Source organism: Zalophus californianus, chromosome 4 (genome assembly GCF_009762305.2).
Source record: "Zalophus californianus isolate mZalCal1 chromosome 4, mZalCal1.pri.v2, whole genome shotgun sequence".
Lineage (NCBI taxonomy): Eukaryota > Metazoa > Chordata > Mammalia > Carnivora > Otariidae > Zalophus > Zalophus californianus.
This window is the reverse complement of record NC_045598.1, coordinates 97,245,221-97,264,138: the sequence shown is the minus strand read 5'-3', so window position 1 is coordinate 97,264,138 and position 18,918 is coordinate 97,245,221. Positions and strand designations below refer to the sequence as shown.

Genomic DNA, 18,918 nt, shown 5'->3' with positions numbered 1-18,918 from the left:
TTTAGCTGGTTCGGGTTCTCAGAGCCGCCTTCCCCCGAATTGGAGGAGCCCCGGCACCTGCATCTCGCCAAGCTCCCCTGGGTGCTCTTTTCTCCTGGGGCGATGGGTGGCGTCCCAGGCCGAAAGCTCTCTAGGCTCTTCTCTCTCGCTGCTAGGAGCAGAGGCAGCCAAAGCCTTGGGCACCGAGTGTGACGTCGGGCGGACCCCCGGAGCGCTGGCTGCAGGCGACGCGCGAGGCAAGGGTGGGGAGGTGCGGGGAGCTCCGGACAACTGCGCCCACAACGGCCTGCCCGCCCAACGGCGTCCAGAGCCCGCACCCCGCCTGGTGCCCCAGAAAATCCCCGTCCAGGATTTGCCCGCGCTGCCCCTCCGACCCCAGTGCGTTTCCCTTTGACATCAGGAGGTTTGAACCCTTCCCCGGCTGTGTCGAGCCAGCCCTCCCGGGAGCGATGGACCTCTAGCACCCAGGACCCCCTACAGCCGGGCACCTCCGCCCACCAGAGCAGGTGCGGGGCCCGGGCTGGGGAGGGTTGCAGTGGGGGGAAGGATTTGGAGTGAGTGACTCAGGAGTCCGGGAGGAGGGGCTAAGAATTCAAGAAGCTTGTGTTAGAGCAGCTCGGCGCTCCTGCACAGCAGAGAGCGCTGGGAGCCGGAGGGGAGCGCAGCGGTGAGTCAGGCTGCCCCGAGCCGAGCCCCGAGAGGGGCGCAGCGCGGGCAGGGGCGCGGGCTAGCGCGGCTGGGCTCCCTGGGAGAGAGTGCATGGATCCAGGTCTGGCGAGATCTCCGGGCACCCCCGGGGCTCCCGCGGGCTGAGGTGCAGCCGTGAGAGGAGCGTCCCGAATGGGTGCGGGAGCGCGGGAGCCTGGGCAGGCGGGCGAGTCGAGGGGAGCAGCGCTCTCTCTCTCTCTCTCTCTCTCTTTGGTCGCGGAGTTCCCGGTCTCCCGATGGCTCGAAGTCCTGGAGCTTGCAGTAGCCGTACGGCGATGCCAGGGACTGCTAGTTCGAGGGCCGGAAGGGGACAGCGCGCAAGCGAGGGAGCGCGAAAGAGCTTAGGGAGAGGGATGCGCAGGCTGCGGGCGCGCCGGGGCGGAGGAATGGTGGTCTGCACTGCGGAGGGCCAGGGCGCAGCGCGCCGGGGCTGGTGTGCGCGCCGAGTCTGGAAAGTGCTACTCCGCCCCCAGGTAAGGGGACGAACCCGGCAGAGCGCGCTAGAAGTGGTGCAGGGAACCGAGTAAGGGTTTTCGGGCTCCTCTGCGCATTGCTGGAGGGCTGGGAGACCCGAGTGAGGGCCCCGGGACTCGACGCACCCGGGGACCTCCAAGGAGCGGCGCTGGACCGAGGTCGCCAAGGCTCAGCCCTGCTACCCTGGGTCACACGCCTCACCTCCAGCGGTCTGCTGCCAGGTGTAGGAGAAGCTGGCGTGGAGGGGTGGGGCGGGCAGCGCCTTGGGTCCAGGCGGCAAGGACGGAGGGGAAGCAGAAAAAGGACCCGGGGTCGGGAAGCGGCATCTTTGAGCCAGCATAAACAAGTGGCTTAGCTCTGTTTGATTACAACGCTCCTTCTTTCAAAAAAAATCTCTGAGATTCTCGTGGAAGGTGTTTTCTGCTTGAACTTTCTCTTCCCTTGTGACTTGAGAGATTAAAAAGGATCCTGCTTGCTAGGCTGGTTTTTCCAAGTTGTTCCAGGTTGGAAGTTGTAACAGTTTGAAGGATAATTTATGGGTGTTTCATGCATTAAAGTGTATTACAGCAAAGCCTTTTGGGTGCTGTGAGTTTTAAGGAAAACTTAGCGCACGTTCCCAGCCGGAAACCAAAATAGTGCTCTCCTGGGTGTCTCTGCCCCATGTCATCCAAGGCCAATGGGAATCCTGGAGAAAAGGCACTTGATTAATTGTCCTGGCTCCATCGTCTGGGCACACCCGCTGCCGGTGCCAGCCCCCTCCTTCCCTACACGTGCATGGCCAGATGCATTCTGCAAATTCAGACCCAGCGGTGGAAGGCCCACCAGTGACATCTTTGCGGGGTCTTCAGACTCTTGAAGCTGTCGGTTCAGCTGCTGGAGGGGAATGCTTGCCCCTCGGAGCAGAGCAGAAAGGGCAGCCACAGTTGGGTCCCTCCTGTGCAGTGTTCACAGTTTTGTTTTTTGGTTTTGTTTGTTTGTTTGTTTGTTTACCGAATGTCTGAAACTTTCTCCCTCTGCAGAGGAAAGGCTACATTAGATCTGGATAGGCGCCTTCTGTGGGTCTTATTCTGGAATAAGTCGTATGTCAGCGTGGGCAACCCAAATGTCAATATGCGATGGGCAGTGTTCCCGGGGGTTCAGAGGGGACTGCCGGACTGGGCGGCGATGGTGGGGAGGAGTGGTCTGGGGGCTGGGACCGGCGCTGCCCACACTGACTCACAGAAGAAGTGCGTGTTTCTCCTGCTTGGGTCTTGGAGGGAGTGGGGTTAAGGTCACGTGCTGCCAAACCCCTCCTCCTTTTCCCAGCATTTTTATGCAGGTGAAAAAAAGGGCAGCCTTGATGGGGAAAATGTTAGGAGGCACCACAAATGGGAAACCAGGCCTCTGGGTCATGGGGATCCGTGTCCTGATGGGACTGTAGGAGCACCTGGGAGGATTTATAACCGGCTGCTAGTGCCACGCCTTCCCTGGGCAGCCATCTTACCCTGAAGCAGCCCAGGCCTGCCAGCGAATCAGGGAAACTGGGTCCATTCAGGACGCCATCCCGGTCTTGGTGGCTCTTTCGGTCCCCTCAGTCTTTCTCAAGAGAATGAGGTCCTTGCCTCCTCCTCTTGCCCACCCCACATCTCCCCCCAGCGAGCGGCCCAGAGGGAGGCTTGGCTTGACACTCTTCTTCCATGGAGAAAGTTGTGCCGTGGCCAGGAAGGGGGCCCCAGCTGCCGACATCAGCAGGGAGGGTAGGGCATGGCAGGGCAGGGCTGGAGCCTGAGGGAAGTTTCTCATCATTGCTGAGATTAAATTGATGAGAAAATCTCACCTCTTCACTTTGAAACAAGTGCTGAACACTACTGCAGCACCTTCACTGAATGCCCTGTTGCAACAGCAGCTGCATTGGAGCTGCAGAGAAATTACAAGGAGACGGGCCACTGCTCTTCCCCACTGTGCCCCCAAGCAGACATCAGTGCAAGACAAGGGACCAGACGCCCAGCCATTTATCTTCTCCCAGGAAGAACTTGGAGGGACTTCGGGGTCCTGAGCAGGCTTTGGAGACCTTTGCTGGCAGCAAATAATGGAAGGTTTGCTGAGGATTCACTTAAAATCTCTGGGTATCTCTAAGCAAACAACCCCTGTTCCCAGAGGGTTTCTCTTTCTTTGAGTGGCACCTCTGATCTGATCTTGCAAACCATCAGCTAAACCGTCAGCTCTCAGGCTTAGCCTGTCTTGAGAAATCAACTCTGTGTTGGACCAGTTTCACAGAACAGCATATGGTGCCATCAGGCAAATAAATGTAGATGGAAGACGCCCCCCCAACCCATTCCTAGGGACCTTGCTTCTTGACAGTGGGCAAAAGGTTCACATCCTGACTCCAAAGAGCAGTAACACCAGGATGGCTCTGAGGCAGAAATGCAGCTGGAGAAACCCAGGCATTGGCCTTTCGGTTGGTGCATGAGGATGGCATTGCCCGTCCTTGGAGCTAAGGAGCCAAGGAGGAGCCTTGGAGCCAAGGAGGGTAGACCTTCAGCCACAGTGATTGGCCAAGACCGGAATAATGACCAGAATAATAACATACAATAAAGAAAAGTTTCTCATGCTTCCTAATGTTTTCATTATTCTTCTTTTGGCTGCTTACATGTTTTTGAGGAGCCTCTATAGACCACTGGCTTCAGACAATGCCATAGTAGGAATTGGATTCAAACATTGAGATGATCTCTTGACCTTTTCTGCTGTACTTTGGGCAAATGTTCCATGGTAGTTTCCTGAGTTGAGAGACAGGAGAGAGAAAAAAAATCTTTGTGACCTTGAGCAAGTCACTGAGCAACTTCTCAGGCTTTACTTTTCCAATCTATAGGACTATTGTATCGAATTAATAGTGTTTCCAAATGGAGCTCTTGGCATTTGGGGACAGTTCTTGGTTAAGTGTGACCTACTTAAATAATGCAGGAAGTTTAATACCCCTACTTTGCCTACTAAGTGCCAGAAGGCATGGTGATAACCAAAAGTGCACCCCTTGCGCCCCATACATGGCTAAATACCTATTAAAAGGATAATACTCTTCCCAGTCAAAACCTCCTTTGGAAATTACCAATAAGGACCTTTCTTCTAGGCCCTACTGTCAGGGCATCAATTATTTCATCATTGAAATGGAGTTTCAGATCCATGACTATCAGGCTCCAGGAGGCCACTGGCAGGAACCCCAGTGCCGTGGTCCTGCCAGGCATCCCTCTTTGCCTTTTGTTAGTGGAGCGTGACTACAAATGACCCATATCAAAAGAAAATCAGAAAGAGTCGGGGGGAGGGACAGGTGGTATTATAGCATAGCAGCTTTCCTTCTCTGCCATATGCTCTTAAAAACACAGGCAGACTGCTTGACCCAGGTGTCCACAGCCCTGGGAGGGAATCCTTCCCTCCTTTGCCAAATGGATCACACTCTGGCACCGGGAGGTCCCGTCCCTGAGTGAGAGAATGAGGAAGCAGAACTCTCTCCAGCACTGCCAGCACTTAAATCAACACGGGGACATGTTGATATCAAATTAATACAACTGTGCCCAAGCTGTGAGAATAAATGGGAATCAAAATGGGACATTTGATTGAAAAAAGTCAGCGAGCAGGGTTATGAGGGAGAGGTGGTTCTTGTGGCACTGGATTCATTCTCAAGGCGGACACCTCATGTTATCCCTAACCCTGCCCAAACTCTCACCGTAGGACAAAATATGGAAGCAGCTGATTATTCCTAGTGCCAAGGGCCAAGATGAATGCTGTCTTTGGAGGGTATTGTAGAAACATCTGTCCACTACGCACGCCCAAAGTAGCAGGAGAGAGAAAACCACTGAAGCCGGAGGGCTGGCAGCGTTCAGAGTTGATTCCTAATGAGTGGGGAGAAAAGGACACTGGAGACTTAAGGAGATTCCCTAATGAGGCTCAGTATGGTCTGATGACACAATCTGTCAGGTGGGACTAGCAACAGTGCTTTTTAAATTGCCCAAGAGTCGGGCCAACCTCCTTCACGTGCGGAGAGGCTTTTCATTCGTGGTAGTATTAGTCAGAGGCAGACAGTTAGGGTTTCTCTGAGAAGTGACCCTGAGACTAAGCAGACGGAGACGTGTTGGCACCGCCTGTGGTGGCTTTTGCAGGTGGGGAGCCCGCAAGTGCAAGGACCTGGCTCCCAAGTCAGCGGGAGTGAAAACGGCCCCAGCTTCACACAGAAGCCATTCCACAGCCAGGGCAGTTACAGTCCACGACTACCGGACTCGTTTCCCAATAACCACAAAGTATTTGCTCTTTGGTACAGATGGGCTGATTTTCCCATCCCGTTTCCTTTGGCTGTTCCCTCAAGTAGCCAGGGTTGGTGACATTATCATGTGTCTGCATTCTTCATGCTGTTCCTAAGTGAGCCCGAGGAGGACCGACTGTCTGGTAGAAGCCATGAGAGCTCAGCCTGGGTTGGGGGCTGAGGGAAGTCCTGTGTCACCTCCTCATCACTGTGGGTCTGAGGCACGGTTGAAGTGACTCACATTCCAGTCTGGTGAATTGCCGTCCTGTGTTTGGCCCCGAGCACATCTGGCTGGGAGACACTGGGCCACCATCTATCGCATCCTTGTCAATAACCACATGTGGACTCCCTGAGGTGTGTGGGAGATGCCACAGGAGGCAGGGTCCCCTTTGGACAGTGATTTTGAAGTTGGAGCCGTGCTGGGCTCTCACTGCCCAACAGATACGGGACTAGGTGACTGAGGGGAAGGGGGTGACCACCCAGCAGGAGGGCATCTCTCGTATGGGTTCCTCTTCTGTGAGACAGGAGTAACAGTAGTACCTGTTTCCGTTGGGCTGTCGTACGTGGTAAGGGGGACACACACCAGCGCAGGCCTGGCGCACAGGGGGCCCTCTGTGAGTTTCCCTTCCTCGTGTTCTCCCTCAGTCTGGGGAGGTCCTCCCTTCATGCTTTTCCACTTCAGATCCCACGATCTCATCTTTGCACTTTTTATATCTCTGCGTACATAAAACTTCGCCGCATTGGGAGAAGAAATCTTTTGGTAGCATTGAAGCCTTCTCTGGGAATTTACCCACCTATATTTGGACCTTCTGTAATTAATATTCTCATTTTGATAGAATTTTAGCCAAACGCTTCACTTCTGAATGATCTTTGCCTCATAATGCCCGGGTAAAAAAAGACACGCGGAGAGTCTCCTGTGATTTTCTTCCAGCAGAAAACTTCTCCTCAGACTTTTACTTCAGCGATGTTATGCAGTGCTCTCTAAATAAGGCATTTCTTGAGAATGGCCATTTGTACTGGCAGCTTTAAGAGTGTTTTTGGTTCCTTACCCCACATGCCAACGCCTCCTCGTCCAACCACTTGTGTCTTCAGGATTTTATGTATCTTATCAAGTTTCCCAGAGAAGAAGGAAGGAGGAAGCGGATTTTCTATGATGGCAGAGCAGTTGTGCTCCCTGTGCCCAGGGTCTGTGGCTGAGCAGCTATTGCTAAACCACATATAACCTGCGGTTAAAGGGGGGGGACAGTCCCCACCCCACTGGGGGAGGTAGGTCCCCCGGATATCAGGCCACTGGATTGATTTTCCTTCTCCCAAATTAGCGTCTTTATTAATGTACTAGCCAGGGAACTGGGCGCTGGGGTGAGGGGAGTGGTTCGTGATAAATATAAGTCATGATCCCACCCAAGGAGATTGCTCAGGAGTCAAAATTAAAATGACTTTTCAGGCTCATCGGATAATGTAAGTGGGGTATGTCCAGAGGCCAGTGGGGACCACAGTAAACTACAGAGAGTGTGCCCCATCGAAAGGGGACAGGCTCTCTGTTGCTCTGCAGGATGACGGGCCCCGTGTGGCCAGATCTTCCAACTTTTCCAGAAAAATCAAAACTTGGAGGCTGCATGTGTAGTTTCTTCACTTTCAAAACATACGTGCAGACCAAACAGAATCTGTCTGCAGGCTTATCTTCTAGTTTAGATTTAACACACTTGGAGCAGTGGAGAGCATCATCAGAAGGGGGACAAGTGGAAGAAGCACTAATGCAGTGGCTCTAAGAGCCACAGGAAGGGAGAGGTCTGAATGATGTGGTGCACTCCAGAGAGGCTTCCTGGAGGTGGTGTGTCCTGCAGGTGGGCAGGGTTGGTTAGAAGACACCCTGGCACAAAATCAGACAGCACTCGCTTCAGATCCATGCTCCACCTCTTCTTGATTCTATGACCGCTTTCCTTAATCCCTGTATGCCTCAGTGTCCTCATCTGTAAAAAGAAATCCTAATGCCGATCTCAGAGGGCAGTCGTGAGGTGAGAGAAGAGAATGCTGGAAAGCCCAAACTTAGCCCAGAACCTGCAATGCAGCGAGTGTCCCGGAAGCCTGAGCTCTGCTCCTAATGCTGAGGGGCGGGGGGTGGGCCAGCCAGGGGGCCTTCAGAATGCAGGACCACAAGCATGAAGGAGAGGGGTCCCTTGCTGAGCTCTGTGGACGGTTGCTTTTCAAGGACTTGGATCTCAGTTGCTTTTTCTGCCCCGGGAAAGGGACAGAAGGTGTCGGTTATCTTTCTCCTCTCCTGCCCTCCTCCTCCTTCTCCCCAAGGCCTGTGGCCATGTGCCCACTTGTTCTCTGTCAGGAGACAGAGCCTCCCACCCTTTTAAAAACCTGACCCGGGCCACAGCAGAAAAACACAACTCTACTCAGGAAGAAGGAAAAGTACTCCAGGAGGCTGTATAGACACGCACGGCAAATATTCAAGGAATTCTTAGGAATAAAAAAAAAATTCGTAAATCTGGATTTTTGCATGAGGCTATCACAGGAACATGTTTTCTCAATTAGTGTGCACATTGCTTGGAGTGAAGTCACTGAGTCCACGGCTCGTCGGGGCTGACTCGCGCTGAGCCATCTGATCTGGACTTCACTTTCCATGACCTAAATCTGATTCAACCAATCCTATCACTGTCCCTAGCTGTTGAAACAGAATTGTCCCCGAAATCCTAAACCAGGGTGGAGACATGCACACTCCCCTAAAAAGCAGTCTAATTTCAGATCCTAGGTGTACTCACGAAAAACTGAGATAGGCAACACTACGCTTGCTGGTGGGTGGATGGATTCCCCACGACACCTCGTGTGTTTCTTTTCCTTTGGCATTATTGTGAGATGGCGAGCATGCATTGATTGCCCCAGGAGAAAAGATGAGTCCTTTTAGGTTCTAAAAGCAGAGAAAAGAGTTTCTTCTGCAAGCATGCATCAACTGCTTTTAAAATATTGTATTAGTTGGTGCCTTAGATCAGCGGTTATGTTTTCTGGATGGTTTCCTGGACTGACTCTTTTCCAAGCAAACGGTTTTGTCAGATATTTGTAATTTCTGAAATATTTGATTAATGATGACCCCTCCAACCAGAGGGATGGTCCAGAGTACATAATTAGCAGCATGCCTCAGAAGCAAAGATGCTGCCCTGCATCCAGCAAGATCAAGCAGGAAGTTGAAGAACATTTCAAATCAACTGCCATAGAGTAGAGAAAAGGAAAATGTTTTTCAAAGTACAGATTGAGACCCATTCGGGGGATGTGAAACCAATTTAGTGGTATAACTCTCTCTCTCTCTCTCTCTCTCTCTCTCTCTCTCTCTCTCTCAATGCAAGAGAGTAGAATAAAATTTTAAAAGCCAGAATTCATCACACGTAGCAACGGGAAAGTATTCACGAAACTTTTGTTTTAGTTGTATATGTGCTTACCCATACTCATATGTGCAAACTGGATCATGATGGAAAATGAATTTTTTCACGGTGAGTCATCGAAAAAGGTTAAAAGCTACTGGTATAGACGACAGCATGGTTTAGGAAATGGCATAGCTCCAAAGCCAGACAAACTTGGAGTTCAGTCCCAGCTCTGCGATTCCCACGTGTGTGATTTGGGTGACCTAGGTTTGCACAGCATCACTGTCCTCTGTGAGGTCACATGGATTCCATCCTCATAGGACCATTGTGTAGATTAAATGACAGAGATGTATGAGGTGCCTGCCACCAAAGGGGCCCTCTGTAAGTGAGAGCTGCTATTAGCATCTGTCTTCTCCTTCCTCCTCCACCACCTTCTCCTCCTCCTCCTTCTTTATCACTCCTCAACCTCATCAGCACTATGACTTCCCTAAATGTGATTATCCCTGGGTTTTTCTGTTTCTCTGGCAAACCAAGCAAAGAGACAGCAACAATCATCTCCTGTCTTCATTCCCACCTTCTATATCGCCTTTCTCCCATTTCATGCTTGCAGAGCCACCTTCCTGTGATTCTGTTCCCCACTCGGGACCATGACATCATTGTCCGAGGGGCACAAGGCATCCTTCTCTGTCACCAGGAACTGTCAGAGGGGTATCACCACCTTGCCTGGCCGTGTGACCAGGATAACTGTTTTGGTCCTAGGGTGGGTGCAGTGACTCTGGAAGGAGCTTCTGTTCCCACAAATCACATCTTTCCCCTTTCGTATATTTTTATAAGGGCCGCAGAGCTAAGATGCCATTAAAATGTTGACATTGTCAAAATTCTAAAGAAGTTCCTGCCCAGAGCAGAGAGCCTAACATTTTCTCATGAGCGAGGCTCCAGGCTGCCCCGATGCGGGGGCGTGGGGACGGGTAACTTTCTCTCCTGGTATAAACAGCTTAAAGCCTCCTCATGTGGACACTGGAGCGGCCACCTTCAGGCAAACCAAACCCTAATGCTAACTCCAGCCCTCACCCCGGACCACAACCTGTCACTGACCCTAGACCTTCCCTTCTCAGCGGAGGACACATGAGTGACCCACACCAAGATTCTAGGTTGGGGCCACAAAGGTGACATGTCCCAATTTTCTTGAGAGCCTAGCTAATGCAGCCCCTGAGGACAGATCAGTGATGACAAACTGCCTGCCTCTTTGTTCAAGTGGAATTGTCGCCTTCCCCCCTCATCTGTGTTTCTCCATGCTCCCCTGGGGCTCATTCCAGCTCTCTCCTCATAAAATGCCTTCCCACTGGGCCCCATTTTCACCACAAAGACTCAAAGAGGATTATTAGTGACATCGCCTCAAATGCTGAGTTCCTGTCCAGACCAAAGATTTAACACTCCTTTCTGGGCACTTAAGACATCTCTATTTGAGGTTTCAGGGCAGTGGAGCCGAAGGGGGAAAAAAGGACCTGGTTCCAGGGATAATTTTCATCTCTGTAAGAGTATTCTTCTCTCCTCTCCACCACCCATTCTGCTATTCCCTATAAAATTAATGTCACTGGGTCAGTTGCACGTTGTAACTAACGTTTATAACAGAGGGACGTTTGTGCATCAAACCCAGCTCCCTTCCCCCAAGCAGGTGGGTTATATTGAGCCAAGCACTGGAGTTGAGGGGGCTGCAAGGAAAGCAGCCCGGAGGCTGTTTTAATACGTCACCGTTGCACCTGGTTTTGTTGTTGTTTTTATTTTTAAGGAAAAAACAAATGCTGACTTTTTCTGTGCCCAAAGGAGGAGGGGGGGAAGAGTGTATTTCCACCCTTTCTAAAACTTGCAATGACAAATGGAATCAATTGTCCCAGAACATGACGCACCACCAAGAATGTTTCTTAGGCATGAAACGAATTACCTTTCTTTTCATCTGGGTTCAAGAGTGTTGTGTCTGTCCTTTGCTGGGGAAAGTGTGAACACCCAGAAATGTTTTCCTTTTCATTTTTGAGGAGGTCAGACACCAAAGCCTGACTCCAGACTTCACGCCCACGTGTCAGCATCTCTGAATCTTGGAAATGAAAGAAAATACTTGAGCGGGGAGGAGGGAAGGGCTTTCAAGTGTTGTTGTTTTGAATTTTTCTGAAACAGAGCAGGACATGTCAGGAAGTGGAGGACTTAATAAAGCAAAACTACGTTTCAAAGGTTCTTTTTAAAGGATCTTTACAGTTAAGCAAAATAAGAATTCAAATTGGCACCGTACACAGAATGTCCACGTCCTAATCATTTCAGCTTCTGAAATGATTATGGACCTATTACAGAATTCTCACTGGCAAACTCGTGCTTGGGAAAATTCCACAAACCTGTCTGTAGTTTATTTCTTTTAGGGGATGGGAGAGCTGTTATATAAGGAAGAAGAAATGGTTAAGTTGGACAGGGCTACTTATTTCTCCTCAGTAATACTGAGATTCGGGAGACCAGGGATTTCCCCTTGGCTCAGCCTTCTCCTAACTCTGTAACCTCTCCGAGCCTCCGAGTCTTAATCTGATAAAATGAGAGTGATGATATTGCCCCTGTGTACCGGATAGGGCTGCTTTGAATACAGTTGCCAGCTGGGGGAAGCACCTTGGCTGTGGGTATAAAACGTAAGGCGTGAGGCTTATAAAAGGAACGCGAGACTCCCGGTACCAGCACCTGGCTCTGCCCTTGGTTGGGTGGGGGCCCCTGACAGTCACTTGCCCTGCGTGAGTGAGTGATCCCAGCTCCCTGCTGCCCATACCGAATGCAGCAGCAGACGGGAGAGCATTTCACAGAAGCCTGGGCAGAAATGAGCTGTTCCTGCCACAATGGGGACAGAGCCTGTGCCAGGCATGGAGCGGGCCCCTAATGCAAGAGGCCAAGGGCACTGTGGAAAAGGTGTGAATGTGGAATCAGACTCTCCAGGGTTCAAGGTCCAGGAGTGGGGCTAAAAACACATGTGATCGATGGTGACTTACTGTACCTCTCTGATTATCAGTTTCGTCCACTGAAAATGGGACTAATAGCACTTCTTAGGAAGGATTAAACATGGTGACTTCTGCTGAGTTGTTTGCTTGCCCCAACCTGGTTTTGTAGGGGTCGTTGACACTGAACACAAGTGGATATGCCTAAGGAGCTGCCCGACTGTTCGGTGACCAGGCCATGGACAGGAGGAGGCGGATATGGAGTTACCGGGTCACATGCCTCTCATGTCCCTACTCCCTTCTCTGTCACCTTGGCTGGCTTTGCCTTCTCCTGACTCTAAATGTTGGAGTGCCCTGGAGCTCAGGCCAGTCTCCTTCCCTTTCTGTATCACTCTCTTCCTAGATATCTCATCCACCCCAGGCGTTAAATACCACTTCTAGGTGTCTGTTTCCAATGCAGACCTCTCCCCTGGGCTCCCGGCTCTTATGGGGCTACTGTCATATCCTCTTGGATATCACAAATTTAGGTCTTACTTTAGTCTTCCCCATTTTAGATAATGACATCATTATCCCCACAGTTGTCCAGACCCCAAATCTAGAAATCATCCTTGATTCTATCTTCCTTGTCACCTTTCATTTTCCATCCACCAGCAAGTCTTGATTTCAACATAAATTCTGGATCCAATCACTGCTCACCATCCCGCCACCGCCTGGTCCAGACCGCTATCACCTCTCCCCCAGACTACTACAGGAACCTCTTCATGCAGCCCCCTGCCTCCACTCTTCTTCCCCCACAGCCTTCCAGCCCAGCTGCGGTCAGAGCGCCCTTTTATTTTAGTTTTTTTTGAAGATTTTATTTATTTATTTGAGAGAAAGGAGAGAATGGGGTGGGGGGAGAGTGAGCATGAGCAGGATGAGAGGCGAGAGACAGAGGGAGAAGCAGGCTCTCCACTGAGCAGAGAGCCCGATGCGGGGCTTGATCCCTGAGCTCTGGGATCACGACTTGAGCTGAAGGCAGACGCTTAACCAACTGAGCCACCCAGGTGCCCCAAGAGAGCGCCCTTTTAAAGATGTCAATCCTGGGGTGCCTGGGTGGCTCAGTTGGTTAAGCATCCCACTCTTGGTTTCAGTTTAGGTCATGGTCTCTGGGTCATAGGCTGGAGCCCCACATTGGGCTCTGCCCTCGGTGGGGAGTCTGCTTGAGATTCTCTCCCCCTGCCCCTCCCTCTGCTCATGCTCTCTCTCTCTCTCTAAAACAAATAAATAAAATCTTAAAAAAAAAAATAAAGATGTCAATCACGTTATTTCCCAGGCCTCAACCTTCCAATGGCTTCCCATCATGGACTCAAATCCATTGTCTTGCCATGGCCTTATTTCAGCGGTTCTTAATTGGGAGTGATTTCCCCCCAGGGGACATTTGACAACATCTGGAGATAAATTTTAATTGTCACAGGGGAGAGTGGGGTTGGTGACCCTGGTGTCTAGTGGATGGAGTCCTGGGATGCAGCTAAACATCCTACTGTGCACAGGATGGTCCCCCACAATAAGGAATTATCTGGCTCAAAATGTCAGTAGGACTGAAAGCCTACTGGGAAAAACCCTGCCTTCATATGGTCTGGACCCAGACCCTCTCTCCGACATCCTGCATCACCCCTTTCCTTGCCTGCTGTGTGGCAGCCACACTGATCTTCTTGCTGTCTTCAGCACACTAATCTGGTTACTGCCTCAGGGCCTTTACACTTGTTATTCTCTATATTTGGATAACTTCTGCCCACAGATCTTCTTTGCGGTTCACTTTTCATCATTTAGGTCTGCTCAGATGTCATCTCTTAATTGCCTTAATTTACTATTTTTAAAAGATTTTATTTATTTATTTATTTGACAGAGAGAGAGAGAGAGAGAGAGAGAGAGCACAAGCAGGGGTAGTAGCAGGCAGAGGGAGAAACAGGCTCCCTACTGGGCAGGGAGCCCGACGTGGGGCTCGATCCCAGGGTCCTGACCCCAGCTACAGGCAGATGCTTAACTGACTGAGCCACCCAGGTGCCCCTTGATTACCCTAATTTAAAATATCTATTTTACCCCCTACCAAACCTTGCCACCAATAGGCTGCAGTCCCCTACCGTGCTTTATTTATCTCACAGTAGTTAATTCTAGTATTTGCTTCTGTATTATCTGCTTCCTCCACAGGAATGTAAGGATGAGGGCAAGAACTTTGTTGTGATCATCAAGTGCACATCATTTAATAGGATCTCAATCAGTGTTTGTTGAATGAATGAAGTTGATAAGTATGGCACAGACATGCATTATGACAGAAGGTTAGGAAAGGACATCGGTGGGATCCTGCATTTCAGGGAAGGCTTCCTGGAGGAGGCGTGACATGCGCTGCACTACAAGTTTGTGGAGTCCCCTTTAGCTAGGGGGCCCCAGATAGAGCAGGGCTCTGGAGGCTTTGGCTTCCTCTGGTAAATGTACAGGGGAGCTGTTGTAGACCAGAGCTGGATGTGAACTTTAATATTCAGTAGGACAAAGAGCAAGGCTGGAGGGCTCTGAGATGTGTGACTAAAGAGAGGGGTCGGGGAAGGGAGGTGGACGGGAGACAAACAGGAGTAAGGGGCGAAATCTAAGCTCCAGTTGGTTCTGGTCGGGAGCAGAGCCCAGGATAGAGGGAGGGAAGAGTGGCCAACTGCAGGGGAAAATCTCTGGGTCAGCTCATTCTGAAGGGCCACGGGTCATTCCTGGAGAAGGAACTGGGGGGTCTTCTGCCATCATTTTCCAGGAGCCCCGGGAGGGGCTGAGTAGGACCTAGAGCACTGGGAAGGCCAGTGAGGGGTGAAATCAAGCATCCCGCACAGCATAGACTGGGTCCTGAACAGACACACTGGCCTGTGTTGAGTTGGTACTACATGAGATAATTATGCAAATCGTGGTTCCAAGATAGTCTTCTGTGCCACACATTGGTCCTACGCTTCAGTTAAGAAAAGTAATTCCCCTAATGTCACATGTGATGATGTATAGTCTGTGTTTAGCACATGGCAGGTGATGAGTAGATGTTCTCCGCATCCCCAGATCAGCCCCCTGTGCCACCTCACAATAAGGGTGTGGATGTCCAGTTCTTGAGGCAGGGGTGGGGGGTCGGTTCAGACCATGGATCATTTTCCAAAGTCTCAGGATTCTAAGGTCGTGAATTGTGGAGTCTCCCATGGGAGGAGAATGCTTGGTTCCAAATACACAGCTCTGGTCGTCCCACCATCTCCTCCGAGTGACACAGCATGGTCAGGGTCTGTGCCCTCGGGGCCACTTCAGGACACTTACTCATAACTCTGGTTCCTTTTGCTGCCTGGATACTTCTGAGGGTATGACTACAGGGGATTGGCTGGCCAACACCTCGTTTTATTAGTCTGTTAAATGTAGGTTTAAAGTAATACACCTCAGATGGAGACAGCTTATCCCAGCCTACCAAAAATATCATTATGAACGTTTACAAGGTCTAAAGGATGATGTAATGGTGATGAAATTCAGATGTGTCGCATTACACTAATGTCTAATTTAGCCCGGACTCAGTCAATAGAAATATGTATTTCCCCACAGACGTGGTCTCATAGCTGCCTTGTAGGGCGAAGGTGATGAGGTTGTCTGTCACCTCGCCTCAGAAGTCATGAAACAGCTGAGTGACCCTCCCTTCCCTGCCCCCCTCAGAGAACCTGTCTGCCAACTTGTCACTGGGGTCCCCTTCCCTCTTTAGGTCCCCTTCCTGGTATATAGAGTTTTGATGCTTTCAAGCTTCTCCATCAATAGGTGACCTCTGACCGTTCATCATACTAAGAAATACATGGTTGATAAGGGCTCAGACTGATGCTTATCCTAGGTACAAATGCTTTTAGCAGCCATCATATTCTCTCCATCAGAAGGCATCCAACCACTCACAGACAACAGAGCAAGCAAAAGGCTGGCCTTGGGCCTTCCTTCCTGCTGATTGTGTAGGATTCCTACTGATTCCTACTTTATTTATTTTGCTTGTGTGATTTTAAATACATCATATAAACTCCCTTTGATTCTCAGTTTCCTCAACTGTAAAATTGCAATAATAATAATAATACCTCCTTTATAAAGTAGTGGTTAAGTGAAAGAATGTATGCAACCACAGTATTTGGCACATAAAAGCTGTTCAAACAGCAGATATTCTTTTTTAAAAAGAATTTTATTTATTTATTTATTTATTTATTTATTTATTTATTTATTTATTTATTTGAGAGAGAGCACAAGCAGGGTGGGGAGGGGCAGAGGGAGAAGCAGACTCTCTGCTGAGCAGAAAGCCCAATGCAGGGCTTGAACCCAGGACCCTAAGATCATGACCTGAGCTGAAGGCAGATACTTAACCGACTGAACCACCCAGGCTCCCCTCAAACAGCAGATATTCTCATTGAATTATTAAAATCATGGAAAGTTAAATGTCAGGTATCAGTCATGGAAATATTTTAGAGCTTAAGGTCTTTGTACAGTGAGAGAGAGAGAGGGAATGGAGTTTAAATCCCTAGACAAGGAAGACAGAAGGTCAGTGTCATGGTGTCACCGTGATTTACCAGTCATTTGTAGTGTGAGCCTCAGGAAAACCATCTGTAAGATGGAGGTAGTAACGCTTACAAAATGGCTAACAGAGCACCTGGCACATAAGCCTCAAGGAGTTTAGCGCTGTTGTTATCATAATCACAACCAGTTTTCCCTACACTAGTTCCTCCACCAACCCTGTCCTCGGGTCCAGCTTCTATACACAGGAACAACCTGGGTTCCTAAGCTCTATTCCAGAATTTAGGCTTGGGACAGCTCTCCCCACTTCTCAGGGTCTGTTCCTGCCACAGGGCATTTGCAGCCAGCTAAAAAGTCACTCCCACAGATTGGGATCCACTCCTCACTGCCTCCACATGGCTTTGTCCCGTGGAAAGGCAATGTCACGCTAGGCACAGACAGAACAGCCCCCTTCCATTCCTACCAGGGGCCTGGATGTGGTCCTACCTGATTCTCACCTCTCATTCCTGGGATGGTCACAAAAGCAAGGGAGGCTTGGCCCCTGAAAAGAATGTATTCAGCAACCAACAAAGGGAAAAGTAGCCCCGAACTTAGTTTTTGCCATTGGCTTTGCCAGAATGTGTTGGACCTGGACAGAAAAGAAATCCCAGAGACAAGCGTCTTCTATGTTTCTTAGACTCTGGGGAGAAGTAAATTATAAGTTGTCTCATTTATTATCAAAACTACCAAAACTAGTAAAATGTTCTGAAGATGTTTCTATCCATGTGTCCCCTAAGCAAACATGTCAACATGGAGGGAATTTTGTTCCCACCAAAATTGGTAATGAAGACTAATTCTTACTACCAAAGTGAGGTCTATCTCAAAGCTAAGTATTCAGCAGGTGTCCATCCCTGAGCTCTTGCTGTGTGCACTGTGCTGTTCTGGGCTTTTGTGGGCAGCAGGGACGCTTATGACTGAGTCCTGCCCACAGGCGCTTATGAGCTGATTGGCACTTCTTAGTACCCTTTTAATTCCAACAAAGCTTTTAGCCTTTTGGTAAAAGAATGACAGAGATGAATCTAATACCACAGGACTGGCTGTCAGATGGATTCTTCTATGACCCAGTGGCCTTTGACATGAAAAGGAAACAAAAATATTTCATTGTAAGATTTTCTTCTCCCCTTCCTCTCTCTGTCTCTCTCTCTCAGACACATGCAGGCATGCACACACATGTGAACACATATAGACACATACATACATCACACACACAGCACAAAAAAAATGGGCACATCGCTGAGGTGGCTGCAAACATTTGAAAATTGCACTACCCTTCTAAAAGTCTCGCAGTCTTGGGCGCCTGGGTGGCTCAGTTGGTTAAGCGACTGCCTTCAGCTCAGGTCATGATCCTGGAGTCCCGGGATCGAGTCCCACATCGGGCTCCCTGCTCAGCAGGGAGTCTGCTTCTTCCTCTGACGCTCCTCCCTCTCATGCTCTCTCTCTATCATTCTCTCTCTCTCTCAATAAATAAATAAAAATCTTAAAAAAAATAAAAAATAAATAAAAGTCTTGCAGTCTTTGTATATAACTTTGTATATAACTTCGTATATATATATATATACACACACAGCATATATCCTATATATATCATATTATAAATATATCAATATTTCATATCTATGAAATATATGATATATGTTGTATGTGATATATATATTAATGGGAAAAAAAAGGAGGAAAGAAACCCAAAAGGCTAGAGGATGAAATGCCTTGTGTAAAATCACAGTGCTTTGAGCAAAGCCTAGGTCAAGCCTCAGCTCATTTCTATCTTTCATTTGTCCCCAGCTGTTTATTAAGCAGTAACTTTGTGCCAGGCACTGTGCTGGGCACCAGTGATCCAAGGGGGCACAACAATTGCACACAGTTCCCTCCCTCGCAGGGCTCATAGACTAGCCAGGAAGACAGTGACCAACAGTCACACAAAGGAATGGGAGTTTCTACTCTGGTAAGAGATTCACATGCCATTAGAGAAGGTACCTTAGCAGGGCAGGAAGGATTCCCGCAGGAAGGCATTTGAGATTCGTTTGAGATCTGCAAAGTAGGCAGGGGGAGAAGGGGAGATGCACCCAAGAGAAAGGACAGTCCTCTTTCCCTGTCCAGGAAAATACTTCGATCAGTGGTGTGGCTGGGGCTGGCTTACAACACGCTCACACCTGCTCCCCAGTAAGCTTCTCTTCCTGGCTCACACTCAGTGAGGTCATGCTGGTAGTTTCCGGTTGGCCGTGGTGGGAGTATTCACACCATAGAAAGCAGCAGGGGCTACAAATCAAGACTCCTCTCCCCTTGGAGAGCCGATTTTACCGACACACCATGGGCTCTATATATTCTGCCTGCTTCCTAGCTGTGGGTAGCACAGACCCTGCCCTTTTAGCCAAATGCCTGATCCCCTTCCTGAAAAACTCCCTGAAGAGCCTATTCCCAGTTAGGGCTGTTTACTTCAGACCCTGGGCCATCTGGCTTCTCCTGGCATCCAGGACATCTCAGCAAGTTAATAGCAAGCAAGTAGCAAGCAAGAAAGAGCCCATTCTTGTGGTCTTCGTCACCCCCCTGCCATCTAATGATATTTTATCAACCACCCACG

The 18,918-nt window shown here is 49.6% G+C and overlaps 1 protein-coding gene across 1 annotated transcript in view; it reads left to right on the top strand.

Moving 5' to 3' along the window:
- The first annotated feature begins 648 nt into the window (after nt 1–648).
- NGF (nerve growth factor) overlaps nt 649–18,918 on the top strand; it is a 52,288-nt gene continuing 34,018 nt past the window's right edge. The window contains exon 1 of the mRNA XM_027618984.1: nt 649–667. The gene's annotated coding sequence lies outside the window, so the exon portion shown is untranslated. The remainder of the gene's footprint in view (nt 668–18,918) is intronic.